Source organism: Pseudophryne corroboree, chromosome 9 (assembly GCF_028390025.1).
Source record: "Pseudophryne corroboree isolate aPseCor3 chromosome 9, aPseCor3.hap2, whole genome shotgun sequence".
In the NCBI taxonomy this organism is placed as follows: domain Eukaryota; kingdom Metazoa; phylum Chordata; class Amphibia; order Anura; family Myobatrachidae; genus Pseudophryne; species Pseudophryne corroboree.
This window is the reverse complement of record NC_086452.1, coordinates 120,848,577-120,867,624: the sequence shown is the minus strand read 5'-3', so window position 1 is coordinate 120,867,624 and position 19,048 is coordinate 120,848,577. Positions and strand designations below refer to the sequence as shown.

General features: G+C 43.5%; 2 pseudogenes; one reads left to right on the top strand and one right to left on the bottom strand.

Moving 5' to 3' along the window:
- Positions 1 to 16,404: 16,404 nt before the first annotated feature.
- Positions 16,405 to 16,523, bottom strand: LOC134962941 (5S ribosomal RNA; annotated as a pseudogene).
- Positions 16,524 to 17,292: 769 nt separating this feature from the next.
- LOC134962940 (5S ribosomal RNA) lies at positions 17,293 to 17,411 on the top strand (annotated as a pseudogene).
- The last annotated feature ends 1,637 nt before the right edge of the window (positions 17,412 to 19,048 follow it).

Below are 19,048 nucleotides of genomic sequence, written 5' to 3'. Positions count from 1 at the left end.
TACAACACGGAAATCATTCTCCACTGCGCTTGAGTCAGGTGCATTCCCCCTCCTTTCCCTATATCATAGGTAGATGTATAGGCTTGAATGGACTTTTGCTGCTCCTCCATCCTCTGAAGCATATAGAGGGTTTACATAGTTTGCATAGTCGGTGAGGTTGAAAAGAGGCAAACTGCCCATCGGGTTCAACCTGTATTCTGTATTAATCTATTCATATTGTAATGTGTATGCTGAAGTAATGGCTTAGTACCAAATGAAAACAATGATTCTTACCACTCCCAGATAATGTAATGTCAATATGTTACATGCTATAGCCCTGGATACATTTACCAGTTAGGAATTTGTCCAATCCGCTTTTAAATACATTTATAGAGTCTGTCATTATTACCCTCTCCGGCAGGGAGTTTCAAATCTTTATTGCCCTTACCGTGAAGAACCCTTTCCTATGTTGTGTACGGAATTTCCTCTCCTCTAACCTAAGCGAGTGCCCACGTGTCCTATATAGAGTTCTTTTAATAAACAATTCCGCTGCTAGCTCCTTGTAATTACCCTTTACATATTTGAAGATATTAATAATGTCTCCTCTTAGTCGCCTCTTTTCTAGTGTATACATATTTAACCTAGTAAGCCTTTCCTCGTACGCCAGTGTTTCTAACAATTTTATCAGTTTAGTAGCTCTTCTTTGAACTTTTTCTGGTTCTCCGATATCTTTTTTTATAATACGGTGCCCAGAACTGAACACAATATTCCAGGTGTGGACGTACCAATGATTTGTACAGTGGCAGGATTACATCCTCGTCTCTTGTCTCTATGCCTCGTTTAATGCACGCAAGTACTTTACTTGCCTTCATTGCTGCACTTTGACTTTGCATACTGTTATTACGCCTATTATCTATGAGCACCCCCAAATATTTTTCCACCATAGTTACCCCTATATTTTCCCCATCTAGAGTGTAGGATGCATGTGTGTTTTTTTTTCCCCCAAAATGCATAACTTTGCATTTGTCTATATTAAACCTCATTCCCCATTTAGATGCCCAGGTTTCCAGTTTAACAAAGTCATTCTGTAAGGACTCCACATCACCTACTGAATTAATTACCTTACACAGTTTAGTATCATCTGCAAAGATTGATACTGTGCTTTCCAGGCCTATTCCTAGATCATTGATAAATATAGTGAAGAGCAGAGGGCCAAGAACTGACCATTGTGGTATTCCGCTGACTACTGGTGCCCAACTGGAAAACATCCCTATGACAACTACTCGTTGCACTCTGTTATCTAGCCAATTACTTATCCATGTACAAATAATGTTAGCTAGGTCAAGTTCCCGTAATTTGTTGATCAGTCTCCTATGAGGCACTGTATCGATGGCTTTTTGCAAAATCTACACCACGTCCACTGCTTTTCCATGATCAAGATTCTTGCTGACTTCCTCGTAGCAGCTAATTAAGTTGGTTTTGCATGATCTGTGATCTGTCCCTTACAAACCCATGTTGACTTTTACTAATAAACATTGTAGCCTGTAGGTGATCCCCTATGCTATCCCTCAAAATGCCTTCCAATATTTTACCCACTATAGAGGTTAAACTAACTGGTCTATAGTTTCCAGGATCATTTTTATTTCCCTTTTTGAATAAAGGCACTACTTCCTCTACTGTATGCGCCATTTCCTTGTTACCATGCCTGAAATAATGAAACTATGGAAAATTAAGTACAGGGGTTTTGCTAGCTGTAACCTAAGCTCCATAATAATCCTTGAATAAATACCGTCTGGACCTGGTGATTTATTAATCTTCACATTACCTAGTCTCTCCAGGACTACTTCCTCACTTAAACAAGCATCAAGCAAAGATTCATTACCCTCACTGTTTTTATGCACTAATGTCACCGGCTCATCCTCCATGGTAAATACTGATGAAAAAAATGTGTTCAATATTTCTGCTTTTAATTTGTCATCATTTATCAAAGCTTCCAATTCATCTTTTAAAGGGCCTACGTTCTCCTCCTTTAACCTTTTACTGTTTATATATTTAGAAAACTTTTTAGGATTGGTTTTACTCTCCATAGCGATTTTTTTTTTCCATTTATAATTTTAGCTTCCCTTTTCGCTTTTTTACATTTTTTATTGCATTCCTTGTAATACCAGAATGACTCCACCCCTCCATTAGATTTAAATGTTTTGAAAGCACATTTCTTATTAGCCATTTCTTCCTTGACATCCTTATTAAGCCACATTGGTTTTTGTTTAGTACTCCTGCGTTTACTGCTGATGGGAATGAATTTGTGAATATTGTTTTCAAGCAACCCTTTCAAAGCCTCCCACATTTCCGATGTGTCCTTGCCTTAAAACAAAACTTCCCAGTCAATGTCATTTGAATTCCACCTCGTTACTACCTCTTGCAGATAAGGTTCAGGACTGTTTGCTGCCGCTCCAGTCTTTGGCACGCAGTCGCTGAATGTTGAAGGTGGCCCGCAATTCACTGTCATTTTTCTAAAAATTCTTCACCACCAAATTAATTATATGTGCAAAACATGGGACGTGCTGGAATTTGCCCAGATGTAATGCACGCACAATATTGGTGGCATTGTCAGATATCACAAATCCCCAGGAGAGTCTAAGTGGGCTAATCCATTGTACGATGATGTCTCTCAGTTTCCGTAAGAGGTTGTCAGCGGTGTGCCTCTTACGGAAACTGGTGATACACAGCGTAGCCTGCCTAAGAACGAGTTGGCGTTTGTGAAATCCTGCTGCTGGTGCTGCTGCTGTTGTTGCTGCGGAAGGCAATACATCTATCCAGTGGGCTGTCATACTCATGTAGTCTTTAGTTTCCCCTGCTCCACTTGTCCACATGTCCGTGGTTAAGTGGACAGTGGGTACAATCGCATTTTTCAGGACACTGAGGACACTTTTCTTAATGTCTCTGTACAGTCCAGAAATCGCTTGTCTAGTGAAATGTAATCTAGACGGGATTTAGTACCGGGTATACAGTATGTCCATCAACTGTCTAAATCCCACTGCACTAATTGCGGATACTGGATGCACGTCTAACACCCGCACAGTTGTTATGGCCTCAGTAATCCGCTTTACAACAGGATGACTGCTGTCATATTTCATCTTCCTCACAAAGGACTATTGGACAGTCAATTGCTTAGTTGAAGTAGTACAAGTGGTCTTCTGACTTCCTCTCTGGGATGATGATCAATGCCTAGCAGCAACAACAGCAGCGACATCAGAAGGCGTAGCACTCAAGGATCCTCCGGAGGAATCCCGGATAGGAGAGGACTCCTCAGTCATGCCAATGACAGAGCCTGCTGGACTACTTACGTTCGTGAATGAGGAGTGAAATTGACGTTGGTGGTGTGGATTGCAGGAGCTTGGGTACAACTGGAAGAAGGTATTTAGGTGTCAGTGGACTGCTTACGCTATTACCCAAAGTTTCTGAACGTGACCATGACTTCTGATGAATGCGCTGCAGATGACATATAAGGGAAGATGTTGTTAGGTGGTTAACGTACTTACCCCTACTTATTATGGATTAACAAAGGAAACACATGGTTTGACACCTGTTGTCTGGATATGTGGAGAAATAATTCCACACAGAAGAGATGGCTTTTTTGGTATTTTGCCCAGGCATGACAATGGGCTTTTTCATCCCATAGCCAACAACTGTTTTCAATGGTGTCTTATTCAAACAAACCACATCACCATCAGAATCCTCATTGTTAACTTCTTCCTCAGCGCCAGCTATACCAATATCCTCCTCATCCTGGTGTACTTCTACAGTGACATCCTCAATCTCAATATCAGCAACTGGATGGGCAATGCTCCTCCCAGCACTTGCAAATGGTGGTAGGTGCCTCCTCTTCCTATACAGTCTCGGGAAGGTCAGGCCTAGACATCGCAACCATGGACACACTTGTACTCTCCTTGGGGATTTGTGATATCTCTGAATGCACAGTTGTTTTTTCCTGTGCTTTAAGAAGCTTCATTTTTTAAAAATTTTTAAAGAGGAAGGAGGGCTTCTATCCTCATGAGAAGCTGAACCACCAGTCATGAACATAGGCCAAGGCCTTTGCTCTTCCTTGCCACTTCGTGTCGTGAATGGCATATTGCCAATTTTGCGTTTCTTATCAGATAATTCTTTTTTTTCTGTTTATTAATTTTTGCTTCTTGGATTTTACATGCCCTCTATTATTTTGGGCATCGGCCTTAGCAGACGATGTTGATGTAATTGCATCGTCAATGTCATGACTGTTGGCAGCAGCAGCTTCAGCACTAGTACTAGGAACTGGAAGTGGTTCCTGATCTTTCACTATTTTTTCCTTCAAATTTTTGTTCTCAATTTCATAGGACAGCAACCCTTTATTATTAAAGCACACAGAACAGTGCCCCTTTATTTTCACAACACCCCTGTATTTTTAGCATACAAGACAGGGCCAGTGTACTTTCATTTTAACAACAGCACCCCTGTATTTGGGCCAGTGTACTTTTAGTTTAACAACAGCACCCCTGTATTTTTACAGCATACAGGACAGAACTAGTGTACTTTTTATTTTAACAACAGCACCCCTGTATTTTTATAGCATACAGGACAGGGTCAGAACCCCTGTATTTGAACAACACCCCTGTAATTTTACAGTATACAAGACAGGGTCAGTATAATTTTATTTTAACAACAGCACCCCTATATTTGGGCCAGTGTACTTTTATTTTAACAGCACCCTGTATTTTAACAGCATACAGGACAGGGCCAGTGTACTTTTATTTTAACAACAGCACCCCTGTATTTTTACAGCATACAGGACAGGGTCAGCACCCCTGTATTTGAACAACACCCCTGTAATTTTACAGTATACAAGACAGGGTCAGTATAATTTTATTTTAACAACAGCACCCCTGTATTTTTACAGCATACAGGACAGGGTCAGCACCCCTGTATTTGAACAACACCCCTGTAATTTTACAGTATACAAGACCGGGTCAGTATAATTCTATTTTAACAACAGCACCCCTGTATTTGGGCCAGTGTACTTTTATTTTAACAGCACCCTGTATTTTTACAGCATACAGGACAGGGCCAGTGTACTTTTATTTTAACAACAGCACCCCTGTATTTTTACAGCATACAGGACAGGGTCAGCATCCCTGTATTTGAACAACACCCCTGTAATTTGACAGTATACAAGACAGGGTCAGTATAATTTTATTTTAACAACAGCACCCCTGTATTTGGGCCAGTGTACTTTTATTTTAACAACAGCACTCCTGTATTTTTACAGCATACAGGACAGGACCAGTATCCCTGTATTTGAACAATACCCCTGTAATTTTACAGTATACAAGAGAGGGCCAGTGTAATTTTATTTTAACAGCACCCCTGTATTTTTACAGCATACAGGACAGGGTCAGAACCCCTTTATTTTCACAGCACCCCTGAATTTTTACAGCATACAGGACAGTGCCCCTGTGCAGCACAGTGACAGCCAGGACAGCAACACCCGTGTACAGCTGCAGCACCCCTAACAGCACATGACACCAGTGACAGGACAGCACCCCTAATAGCACAGGGACACCACAGTGACAGCACAGCACCCCTAGAGAGCACACACTGACCTGCAGAGAGACAGAGGTCTGTCTCCCTCATTCTCCAAGTCTGGAGTGAAAATGGTGGTGACGTATGGCTCTTTTTATATAGGATCCAAAACCCGTGAGAATCCGACAGCGGGATGATGACATTTTGCCTCGTTCTGGGATCTGAGTCTGTCGGGAAGTCCCGAGCCTAACTCTGCTCTCGGGTCGTGAAGTTCGTGGGGGTTCGGTTCTGTGAGAACTGAACCCACTCATCTCTATTATAAATATAGTCAAGTACTGAGTTTTTTTGTTGTTGTCAGCAGCCGCATGCATAACAATCACTGCAGTCAGCAGTGATCAGGCGGCCTGTGGCACCCCACCACAACCTGGCAGCTTGCACCACACACACAGATGTATACAGTGAGAAGCACTGTGGCCCTAGGACAGATGACTGGTGCTATGAGCCAGAGCTGATTTAAGAGGGTTGGTCACAGTGGAGCTGAAGCTGGCCTTGTTCCTGGCTCACCACCACATCTGCACTTACCACCCCTCCGGCCTACTGGATTTCTCTTGTTGGAAGTTAGCAGTCCCCAGCCACAGTGCTACCTGCCAGCTGGTGGCTTCTGGCTGCTGTGGTGAGGCGACACAGACCCAAGTACTGGTTCACCAAGAGAGAGATTCAGTGCTTGGCCAAGGCTGAGCAGGAAGAGCTGGCAAAGGAGGAGGCCAAATAAAGTCAGCAGAAATTCTGGAAATTCTTCCAGAACTCAGCCACCGCTGTTGCACAGCTTTACAAAGACCGGCCCATAATCGCGGACACCACCGCATGCTGTGATAGGGTTGCAGTACACTGCTCTGGCACTAAGGATGCTGTCTGTAAGTTCCAGTTTGTCAGTGTATGCAGCACCTGGATGTAGACTGTTAGAGGGTCCTTGCCAGGGTTAGGGAAAGGTCTCTGTGCTGCTCACTCACACCTCACACCGGTGCCCGACTACTTCTACTCAGGTATTTAGCATTCAGTCCCCGCTCCTTATGCCACAGACCTCCCCGGCAACTACCCCAAAGCAGGATTAAGCAAGGCCAGCCTTTTTACAGGGCTCGTGCCCATGAGTCCACACAGGTTGGTGCTGAGTTTCTCCAGCCCCACTACTAAAGTCTAACCTGCCCTAGACAACATAGAATTTTTTTTTTACTGTTTGCACTGTGAAAAGTGGCCCTGATTGAACCAGAAGGGCTAGCCTTCGCTCTCCATGTGCATCAATGAGCCTTGGATGACCTTGTCGCCAGTTCACCAGCTGTCCTTCCTTAGACTGCTTTTGGTAGGTACTAGCCACTGCATACTGGAAACACCCCACAAGACTAGTTTTCTAAATAAAAGTTTATATTGGACATTTATTGTTAGTTGGTATGGTTGAACAGGACAATACTGAAGCTACCTTTTTCCCAAATCTGCAGTTAGTGAAAACTGATGTTCAATTATAAACTGGACACTCCTTAATTGAGAGAAAGAGATCATTTTGGAGAGGTGAGATAAGAGCTGAAACATTGCTTTCTAAATTTCCACAGAACCGAGCACCTGTGGACTATTGCGCTAATTCAGAGGTGTGCGCTATTCAGATTTTTATGCAGTTGGCCAATGATTTTATTACTGCACATTTATCTGAGTGGCATGGGTGCACACATGCCAATGGCATGATGCCCGCAGAGAGGATTAGGATTCAGATTGCAGTTAGGGACTGTTTGTGGGATTAAGCGGCGCATGCACAGAATTGTTTATTTTTTTCACTTGTAGCAGCACTTGGTAGATTTAGCCGCAGACAATGCCTGGCTCTGTGCGGAGTGAGGTCAGAGGTTACACCAGCCTGCCTCTTCAGCCATGCCCACCTTGCAGCCCACTTAAGCAGAGGAGGACGCCAGAGCCAAGTGGTGAGGGACAACAGGTCAGTGTCACTCACACCAGCAGTGGCTACCCTGCAGCCAAAGAGGGGCTGCTGCTGCTGCCTGGCTTGCCAGCACCACCCCGCCTGTGCCCAGTGAGACAGACACACAGAAAGTGCCTGGTCTGGCCCTGCTTGCTCCTGCTCTGCAGTGCCAAAGGCTGTGCTGCACTACTGCTGTGCTGGGTGCAACAGTGCAACTTTGCATGTAGAGAAGTGGACTTGGGGGGTTATTCCGACCCGTTCGCACACTGCTGTTTTTTGCAGCAGTGCGAATGGGTCGGTTCTGTGCATGCGCGGCAGCTGCAATGCGCAGGCGCGCCGTTGCCCAGTGATGGCCGTCGCTGGGCAATGACAAGAAGAATGAAGAAAGCGATCGCTTCTGCGATCGCAAGAAGATTAACAGGAGCAAGGAGTTCCAGGGCATCAACTGACCGTTTTCTGGGAGTGGTGCGGCGAACGCAGGCGTGTCCAGGCATTTGCAGGGCGGGTGTCTGACGTCAATTCCGGGACCTGACAGGCTGAAGACATCGCAGCAGGTAAGTAACTCCAGAGCTACTCAGAAACTGCACAAAATGTTTTTGCATAGCTCGGCTGCACAAGCATTTGCAGCCTTGCTATGCAAAAAACCATCCCCCATAGGCGGCGTCTAGTTGATCGCATGGGCAGCAAAAAGTTGCTATGTGCGATCAACTCGGAATGACCCCCTTAATTCTCCTGATTGCTTCAGCTTGCTGCTGCCTGGACCTGAAGTGAAGCTGCCAAAGTCCCTCTGGCCTGCTCTGGACTGTGCTGTCTGGTTTTTGGAGTGGAAACACTTGTCTGAGGGCAGGAAGAGGCAAAGGGCAAGTCAGTGAATCATTGTTCTGTGGGCCTGTGCTGGGTTGGCTGGTGGACCATGAAGTTATTTTATTCCTGTTGGGTGGGGGGCAGGCATGACTTATTTTATTCCTGTCAATGTGGTGTTGGGGCCCGGTCATGGGCGTGCAATATTTTTTTATTTCAATCCTGGGTATCCCAGGAATCCGGGGATTGAGAGTTTTTTAATCTTTAATCCAGGGATTGAAAACATTACCCAGCAATGGTTTTCCTAGGCAGAGTGTTTGGTGTGCATCCTAATTATTAGAGATGAGCGTGTTCGGTTCTCAGGGAACCGAACCCTACCGGACTTCACGCTCCAAGCCCGGATCCGAGTCGAGCTCGGGTTTTCCCGCCTGACTCGGAAACCAGAACGAGGCAAAACGTCATCATCCCACTGTCGGATTCTCGTGGGGTTTGGATTCCATATAAGGAGCCGCGCATCGACGCCATTCTCACTCCGGCATTGGAGAGTGTACAGAGAGGACATGTCTCCGTTCTATCAGTGTCCTCAGTGTCCGTGTCTTGTGCTGCATCTGTCCAGTCACAGTGGTTGTGTCCTCTTGCTGCCATATGTCCAGTGCTGCTGTATAAGGTGCTGTGTGGTGCTGCATCAGCTTAGGGGTGGTGTATTGTGCTGCATCAGTCCAGTCACAGTGGTGGTGTCCTCTGCTGCCATATGTCCAGTGCTGCTGTATAGGGTGCTGTGTTGTGCTGCATCAGTTCAGTGGTGGTGTATTGTGCTGCACCAGTCCAGTGGTAGTGTCCTGTGCATCAGACATCAGTCATTCCAGTGACCAGTCACAGTGGTATCCTCTGCTGCCATATGCCCAGTGCTGCTGTATAATAATAATAATAATAATAACAACAACAACAACAAGTCCCTTACAGTGTTGCTGTGTTGTCCTGCATCAGACCAGTGGTAGTATCCTGTGCATCAGCCATCAGTCATTCCAGTGACCAGTCACAGTGGTATTCTCTGCTGCCATATGTCCAGTTCTGCTGTATAATAAAAACAAGTCCCTTACAGTGTTGCTGTGTTGTCCTGCATCAGACCAGTGGTAGTGTCCTGTGCATCAGCCATCAGTCATTCCAGTGACCAGTCACAGTGGTATTCTCTGCTGCCATATGTCCAGTTCTGCTGTATAATAAAAACAAATCCCTTACAGTGTTGCTGTGTTGTCCTCCATCAGACCAGTGGTAGTGTTCTGTGCATCAGCCATCAGTCGTTCCAGAAACCAGTCACACTGGTATCCTCTGCTGCCATAAGTCCAGTGCTCCTGTGCTGCATATTGTGTTATATAACTCCAGTAAAATAATGGAGAACAAAAATTTGGAGGATAAAATAGGGAACGATCAAGAACCACTTCCTCCTAGTGCTGAAGCTGCTGCCACTAGCCATGATGTAGATGATGAAATGCCATCAACGTTGTCTGCCAAGGCCGATGCCTAGTGTGATAGTAGAGGGCATGTAAAATCCAAAAAGCCAAAGTTCAGTAAAAAGTCCAAAAAAAAGAAATTTAAATCGTCTGAGGAGAAACGTAAACTTGCCAATATGCCATTTACAACATGGAGTGGCAAGGAACGGCTAAGGCCCTGGCCTAAGTTCTTGACTAGTGGTTCAGCTATACATGACGATCGAAGCCCTCATCCTCCCGCTAGAAAAATTAAAAGAGTTAAGCTGGAAAAAGCACAGAAAAGAACTGTGCGTTCTGAGATGGTATCACAAATCCCCAAGGAGAGTCCAAGTGTGTCGGCGGTTGCGATGCCTGACCTTTCCAACACTGGATGGGAAGAGGTGGCTCCTTCCACCATTTGCACGCCCCCTGCAAGTGCTGGAAGGAGCACCCACAGTCCAGTTTCTGATATTGAAATTGAAGATGTCACTGTTGAAGTACACCAGGATGAGGATATTGGTGTTGCTGGTGCTGAGGAGGAAGTTGACAATGAGGATTCTGATGGTGATGTGGTTTGTTTAAATGAGGAACCAGGGAAGACACCTGTTGTCCGTGGGATGAAGAAGCCCATTGTGATGCCTGGGCAAAATACCAAAAAGGCCTCCTCTTCGGTGTGGAATTATTTCTCCACAAATCCGGACGGACAACAGGTGTCAAGCCGTGTGTTGCATCTGTCAATCTGTAATAAGTAAGGGGAAGGATGTTAACCACCTAGGAACATCCTCCCTTATGCGTCACCTGCAGCGCATTCATCAGAAGTCCGTATCAAGTTGTGAAACTTTGGGTAAGAGCGTAAGCAGTCCATTGACAACTAAATCCCTTCTTCCTCTTGTACCCAAGCTCCTGCAAGGCACACCACCAACTCCCTCAATGTCAACTTCCTCCTCAGCCATGAACGTCAGTAGTCCTGCAGGCCATGTCCCTGGCAAGACTGACGAGTCCTCTCTTAACCGGGATTCCTCTGGAGGATCCTTGAGTGGTACGCCTGCTGTTGCTGCCGCTGCTGTTGTTGCTGCTGGGAGTCGATCGTCATCCCAGAGGGGAAGTCGGAAGACCACTTTTACTACTTCAACTAAGCAATTGACTGTCCAACAGTCCTTTGTGAGGAAGATGAAATATGACAGCAGTCATCCTGTTAACTGAGGCCTTGACAGCTATGTTGGTGTTAGATGTGCATCCGGTATCCGCCATTAGTGTAGTGGGATTTAGACAATTGATGGAGGTATTGTGTCCCTGGTCCCAAATCCCATCTAAGTTCCACTTCACTAGGCAGGCGATTCCGGGAATGTACAGAGACGTCAGAAAAAGTGTCGCCAGTGTCCTAAAAAATTGGGTTGTATCCAGTGTCCACTTAATCACGGACATGTGGACAAGTGGAACAGGGCAGACTAAGGACTATACGACTGTGACAGCCCACTGGGTAGATGTATTGCCTCCCGCAGCAACAACAGCAGCAGCACCAGTAGCAACATCTCGCAAATCAAAACTAATTTCTAGGCAGGCTACGCCGTGTATCACCGCTTTCCATAAGAGGCACATCGCTGACAACCTCTTATGGAAACTGAGGGACATCATCGCGCATTGGCTTACCCCACTTAGACTCTCCTGGGGATTTGTGATATCTGACAATGCCACCAATATTGTGTGTGCATTACATCTGGGCAAATTCCAGCACGTCCCATGTTTTGCACATAAAATTAATTTGGTGGTGCAGAATTTTTTTTAAATGACAGGGGTGTACAGGAGATGCTGTCAGTAGCCTGAAAAATTGCGGGCCACTTTCAACATTCTGCCACTGCGTGCCGAAGACTGGAGCATCAGCAAACACTCCTGAACCTACCCTGCCATAAACTGAAGCAAGAGGTGGTAACGAGGTGGAATTCAACACTCTATATGCTTCAGAGGATGGAGGAGCAGCAAAAGTCCATTCAAAGAAAAAGGACGATAGAGGACTGCTGCGCCTCAGAGAGCTGCAGTGGGGGAAACCCACGGGTGATCACTCAATCACCCTGGAACAATAATGCACAAGAAAATGAGGAATCCCTTCTGCGCTCATCCAACAACAATAAACAGTAATGAAGTATTGTAAGTTCTCAATCAATCAGTCTATGACAAAGTTCTGGTCTCTGCTTCAGTTCTTTTTCAAAACGGAAGTGCTAGGTATAGGAAGACTCGATGCGTACCGTACTCACATAGAGTCGTGGTATGTCCCTCGTATACAGGTATCTTTGATTTCTTAGTTCTTTTTTCTTTTTTCTCCCACTTCTCCGAGGTAGGAAGTTCTTATCCTCGCGGTTGGAGAAAGGAAAAAATGGGACAGAGGAGCAACTGATAGTGTAATAAGTTCGTGAAAGCAGGAGATCACTGGATAAAAATAAGTGATGGAGTATATTCAACGTGGCTCTAGGGGTTAGTGATCCAGAATTTTCATCCTTTCTACAGGTAATGGTGTAGGAGTGGAGGTGTTCGGAATGGGTGGTGATTTAACGCGTACCTTACTCACGTTAAGTCAGGGTCGGTCTTGCATGTAAAGGTATCTTTGATCCTTCGTTGTTCGTCCTTCTTCTTTCTTCCTTTTATCACAGAGATAGCGCTGGATCTGTGTTTTATTCTCAGCGATGAGGAAAAAGAGAACGACTGGTAGTGTAGTACGTACGTAACAACACGTGGTCATGTGACTGTTAGAATGATGAGTGACCTTTATGCTAAACTGATAACTTGGTGCGTACCACACTCACATCCATACAAGGAAGGCAAAAGTGCATAAAGGTATCTTTCCCTTGGACTGGTATTTTTATAAATCCAGTTATATCACTCAGAGTCACTCACACTTAAACGAGACAGATGATACATGAGAAATGGGCGTACCCAACTCACACTCAAAGGTGTTGAGACCTGTATATAAAGGTATCTTTGGGATGGTCCTAGATGTCCCGGATCCCCAATTCCACTCCTCTCGTGGGTGGTGGTGTACGTGTGGGGAGGAAAGCCGAGTGTCAATAATTCAGAAATGAAGTATTAACACACAAAAAATCTATTGAACACAAAAAATTAAAAAACTGGCAAAGGACCCGTGGTCAAAACAGGGGAGGTTTTTGCAAAGATGAGTGCAAGATGTAAAAGAGTCCGGAATATCCTCACTTTAGCTAATACCGTCCTGATTGATCACTGGTGGTCCTGGCCCTCACACCAACGCGTTTCGACAGAAAGGTCTTTTTCAAGGTGTGTAGTGAGGGCACTAGTACAGATATTTATACCCCCCAACAGGAAGTCATGTGGTGGGGGTGGGGTTACATCATTGTGCAATTACATACATAAAACCGATTCTAATAACCTATATACAACATACAGAAATAAATTCTTAGCGAGTAAGCATTAATATAATAATAATATACCGTATTTAAAACTTATTTAAAACATTTTGAAAGGTTTGAAGCGGTAGATGAGTCACTTCCTGTCCAGTGGAACGCATGAAGTGCCGGAAGTGACGCTCATGCGTTCCACCCCGAACAAAGGAACCCACTGAACCGTATAAAAACATAGCTAAGAATCCCTACATTGCCCAAGTTGGCTACCTTAAATGGACATTGTGTACATTATGTATTTTCATATGTATGAGAGCGCAAGCAAGCACCTCCGTAACATGCTTGCGTTCCAGGAAGTGATGTGTATGCAGTCATACTGTGGACCGCATATACAGGAAGTGACGTGGATGCGTTCCACCGGCCCCGGAATCGGGATCCTTCCTGTTCGTGAAATGCAGAGAATGACTATGCGTTCCAATGGGAACAGGGGTGGGTGGAAAGTGTGGAGCATGTAATACACATTGGACAAGGGGACAATCAAAGTATAATATATGAATGACAGAATAAAAATAAATGGATAGAATGGAGGGGCAAAGAGATATAAGCAGGTCTGACAAAAAATTAAAATAAAATAATGTTTAAAAGCAAATACATAGACGAAAATCTAATACACCGGTTATAAGTACGGGTACCACTAATAATAAGTATATAAGTAAACAGAATAAAAAAGCATGGAGTGGTTGAGGGCATTATTTAACACGCTAAAAAGACAACAATGGGTGAACTAGCAGATAACAGAATATTTATCTGCAGGTGCAAAAAGGAGGGATGAGAACTGAAAAAAGTCCTAAGGAAAATTTTGAAAAGGAATCAAGGTGATCTGGCTGTTCTTAAAGGAACCATTTAGTCTCAAATTCTAAATTAAGACCTTTAGGTTTCAGGGTGCCCAGATTAAATATGCTCCTCATCTCGGTCCGGGCAAGTCTTTTCTCAATGTCGCCTTTTCTCCAGTTCCCTAGTATTGCTAGGATACCACAGAATGAGGCTAATTCTGACGTTTTGCAGTCATGTTCTTCTTTGAAATGTGCTGAAATTCCATGTGTTAGCAGTCCTTTCTTGATATTCCTCAGGTGTTCACCCATTCTCTCTTTAAGTTTTCTAGTGGTTCTCCCAACATATTGTTTGTTACATTTGCATTGTACAAGATATACAACATTTTTACTGTTGCATGTTATGAATTCACCAATATCATAAAAGTCCATTCAAGCCTATACATCCACCTGCGATATAGGCAAAGGAGGGGGAATGCACCTGACTTAAGTGCAGTGGAGAATGATTTCTGTCTTGTGCAAGGTTCTCCAACCCCTTGAACTTGCCACACATGAAGTCAGTTCAGACACTGCCAGCTTGAGTCAGGTCATTCTCCTCATCAGGCTTTTGCAGAAGCAGCTGGAGAAATTGAAGGAGGAGCTAAGATGGTGCTATTCTGCTAAGTATGTGGGACTTGTGGATGGAGCCCTTCATTCGCTTTGCCAGGATTCAATGTGGTCAATCTGTTGAAATCAGAGCACTACATTTTGGCCACCGTGCTCGATCCTAGAATTAATGCTTACGTTGTATCTCTCTTTCCGGCAGACACAAGTGTGCAGAGGTGCAAAGACCTGCTGGTGAGTAAATTGTCAACTCAAGCGGAATGTGACCCATCAACAGCTCCTCCTTCAATTTTTCCCACCACTGGGGCTACAAGGAAAAGGATAAGATTTCCTAGCCCACCCACAGGCGGTGATGCAGGGCAGTGTCGAAGTCAAAAATATTACATAGAGAGAACATACAAACCCCACACATTATGAGTTGCTATGCTTGCAAATCCACGCAGCGAGCACAGCAATATATGGTAACATACACATTTACACAGACATGCCACAAAGATATATTCAACACATATTTCATATAGCACATACATTTAAAAATATCAAGCACCATACATCATAAGGTTTCAAATTATATAATGGAATATAACGTCATGTATGTGTTTTGTTGGAGTGGAGCAAGATGGACATGTCGTGCTTGGTGTCAAAGTAACCAGATTAATGTGTGTGTCAATTTGATGCCTGTGATTAAATTGTAGCACATTGCCATGAGTAGATATGATTAAATGTAGGAATATGAAGTCACTTTTTCTGGAACAAAAGAATATATTCAAAGAAGCATGTGATGGACAGGAAACCAGAGACCAGCAACCTTGAACAAAAGCCCTCACACTGACCAATGACTCATCATGAATGAGAAAGTTCCCTCCCCTAGACCAATAACAGAGAGATCTGTACGCCCCCAACAGACTCAGAGTATAGCTGATCCCACACAGAAGAGTTTCCTGTTCTATTACTATCCTGGGTCCAGAGCAAGATGGTGTGTTGGTGATACTCTGCTGATGTTAGCTGGTGTTGAGGCAGAGCTAAAGATGGAAGAACTGGAGCGATTAGTGCATAAAGTGCATTGAGAGAGAGGGTAATTGTATGCTGGCCGTGTCTGTAATGAATTTGTTTGTAAGAACTGCTTACTGTGTAAATTGTAACCATGTAAATATATATACTGTACATGTGATATATTGTAAACATATCCTTTTAATAACAAATATATACATCAATGAGCTTTTGAACTTAGATAATGTGTGGGTGTATTGTTTTTCTCTTATGGGATGTAGTGTTTTGTGACGTACAGCGCACATTCATAGCACATGGTAATAAGATGCGCCTGGCGTCCGCAGTATATATTAGAGCTGGCATTTTAAATATTTATTAGAAAGTCATTTGACTTGGACAGCAGTCAAAAGTGAAAGTTGACATCTGGTCCGGACTGAAGGACCTGCCAACGATTACTGACATGAAACAACGGGTGTGGTCTTTTGGAAAGACAAAAGACAAAGAGCAACTATATGCCTTTTCCAGGGCACACTTGAAAATTGAAATAGTGAAATTATTAATACATAACTTTTATTATAGTATACTTAAAAAAAGGCAGAGCAAGCATTCATAATCTAAGTGCATTAGTACTCATACACATTAATATTCATATTTTAGGCGAAATAATGGTGTAAGTGAGCGAAAATAAGTGGTCCCTCATTCCAGAAAGGACGTATTCATATCCTCTATAATAGAGATTCTAATAGAATGAGGTCACTCCCTCGGGTCTGAAAGGGTCCAATAATTATTGGAACCTAGGGTCGATTCCTGACCGTGGGTCCTGAGGTTATACTGTGCGTGGGAGAATAAAATACCTACGGTACCTAGTATTCCCTGGTGGTTCCCCATCCAGGTACTGACCAGGCCCTGCAGTGCTTGGCTTCCAAGATCAGACGAGTTTGGGCATACTCAGTGCGGTCTGACCGTAGGTGGATAAGTCTCCCAGGTGCACCGTATTCCAAATATGTGGGGACCCACAGGTATAAGTAATAGTATCGGTAAGTATTGGGCTGGTTAATTTATCAAAAAATTGTCAAGAAATCAAGTTGTGGTAAGGATATTTCATTACTGTAAACTATCTCTTTGCATTGCATTCATTGATAATCCAAAGCCTCACCCTTGTGGCTTTGCAACAATTTGTTCAAAAAGAATATATAATAACCAAAGGGTTAACAAAACCCACACATAGGAGGCAATGCCAAATTAACATAGACAGAAGTATTGAACACAAGTATGTATTCTTTCTCAAATGAAATGGGGAACACTGTAAAAGAATATGCTGCTAAATTTAGTATATAGATGTCCTAAAGGTCTCTCCACTTCCCATACATTTGTGAGCAGATGCCAAAAGAAAATGTTACAAGCAGTTTTGAATGAGGCAATGTTGTCAGCAAAAAAAGGGGGGGAGCTCCCCCCCTTTTTTAAATTTTTGGCATTGCCTCCTATGTGTGGGTTTTGTTAACCCTTTGGTTATTATATATTCTTTTTGAACAAATTGTTGCAAAGCCACAAAGGTGAGGCTTTGGATTATCAATGAATGCAATGCAAAGAGATAGTTTACAGTAATGAAATATCCTTACCACAACTTGATTTCTTGACAATTTTTTTATAAATTAACCAGCCCAATACTTACCGATACTATTACTGATACCTGTGGGTCCCCACATATTTGGAATACGGTGCACCTGGGAGACTTATCCACCTACGGTCAGACCGCACTGAGTATGCCCAAACTCGTCTGATCTTGGAAGCCAAGCACTGCAGGGCCTGGTCAGTACCTGGATGGGGAACCACCAGGGAATACTAGGTACCGTAGGTATTTTATTCTCCCACGCACATTATAACCTCAGGACCCACGGTCAGGAATCGACCCTAGGTTCCAATAATTATTGGACCCTTTCGGACCCGAGGGAGTGACCTCATTCTATTAGAATCTCTATTATAGAGGATATGAATACGTCCTTTCTGGAATGAGGGACCACTTATTTTCGCTCACTTACACCATTATTTTGCCTAAAATATGAATATTAATGTGTATGAGTACTAATGCACTTAGATTATGAATGCTTGCTCTCGCCTTTTTTTTAAGTATACTATAATAAAAGTTATGTATTAATAATTTCACTATTTCAATTTTCAAGTGTGCCCTGGAAAAGGCATATAGTTGCTCTTTGTCTTTTGTCTTTCCAAAAGACCACACCCGTTGTTTCATAGTTGTTATAACTATCTCCCGGGAGCACCACCAACCATTTGCTGAACTAATTACCTAAGTAGGCTCTTACGTTGGTCTAATAACATTATCCATTTATCTATCTATAATTGTTATATCCTGTGCAGATTTAAATCTTTAGAATAAGAACGATTACTGACATGTCTACTGTCACTGCATATGATTCACCATTGAAAGAACGGTGGAGGATTATATGAGTGACAGCATCCAAGTAGGAATATACTGATAGGAAAAAGAGACAATTTGGATGCCCTTGCACAAACTGGCTTTATTTTACCTAAGTTGCCCCCACCCCCCCCTACAGTGTTTACTCTGAAAGAGTGTTTAGTGCAGCCGATAACCTTGTCAGCGATAGGCATAGGAGGTTACTTCCACAAAATGTGGAGATGATGTTCATCAAAATGAATTATAAATTCCTCCAGAAAGACCTTGACCAGCAATTGTCTCCAGAAAGTACACAGGGACCTGTGATGGTGGATTCCAGTGGGTACGAATTAATACTCTGTGAGGAGGGGGATGTACACAGTGAAAGGGGTGAGGAATCGGAGGATGAAGATGAGGTCGACATCTTGCCTCTGTAGAGCCAGTTTGTGCAAGGAGAGATTGATTGCTTCTTTTTTGGTGGGGGCCCAAACAAACCAGTGATTTCAGGCACATACCTTGAAAAAGCTGCTTAGGCAGTGAAACGCGTCGGTGACAAGACTGGGACCTATACTCTGTTATCACCCTGCTGCTTATCGATAGGGAACCACGGTCTATTTGGGACACTATTTGGCAAGCCCCTGTGAAAGACCTTGCTCTGGATGACTTGCAGCCCAGTATCAACATGGGAAAACTCAACCAGTGAGAGGATCTCCATTGCCATACAGGAGTGCTAACCTATTGGAGGATCCATTCAAGTGGAACTGCATATTACCAGCATGAGAAAAACTAACCAGTGAGAGGATCTCCAGTGCTATACAGGAGTGCTAACCTATTGGAGGACTCGTTCAAGTGGAACTGGTAATTCTGGTACAAAAAAATTTCCCTAAGAACCAGGCTTTTTTCAAAATATTTTTCCCAGCAATTCTAAACAAAAGTTTTTATATCATCTAGCAGTGTTGCTCCTTGCCCTACCACTATTGGTGTTTTTTATTCATATCTATTTTTTTATTTTTTATTTTGCAACAGTATATTTATACACATAATATACTTTTCCATATATGTATGTGATATATATGACTAGG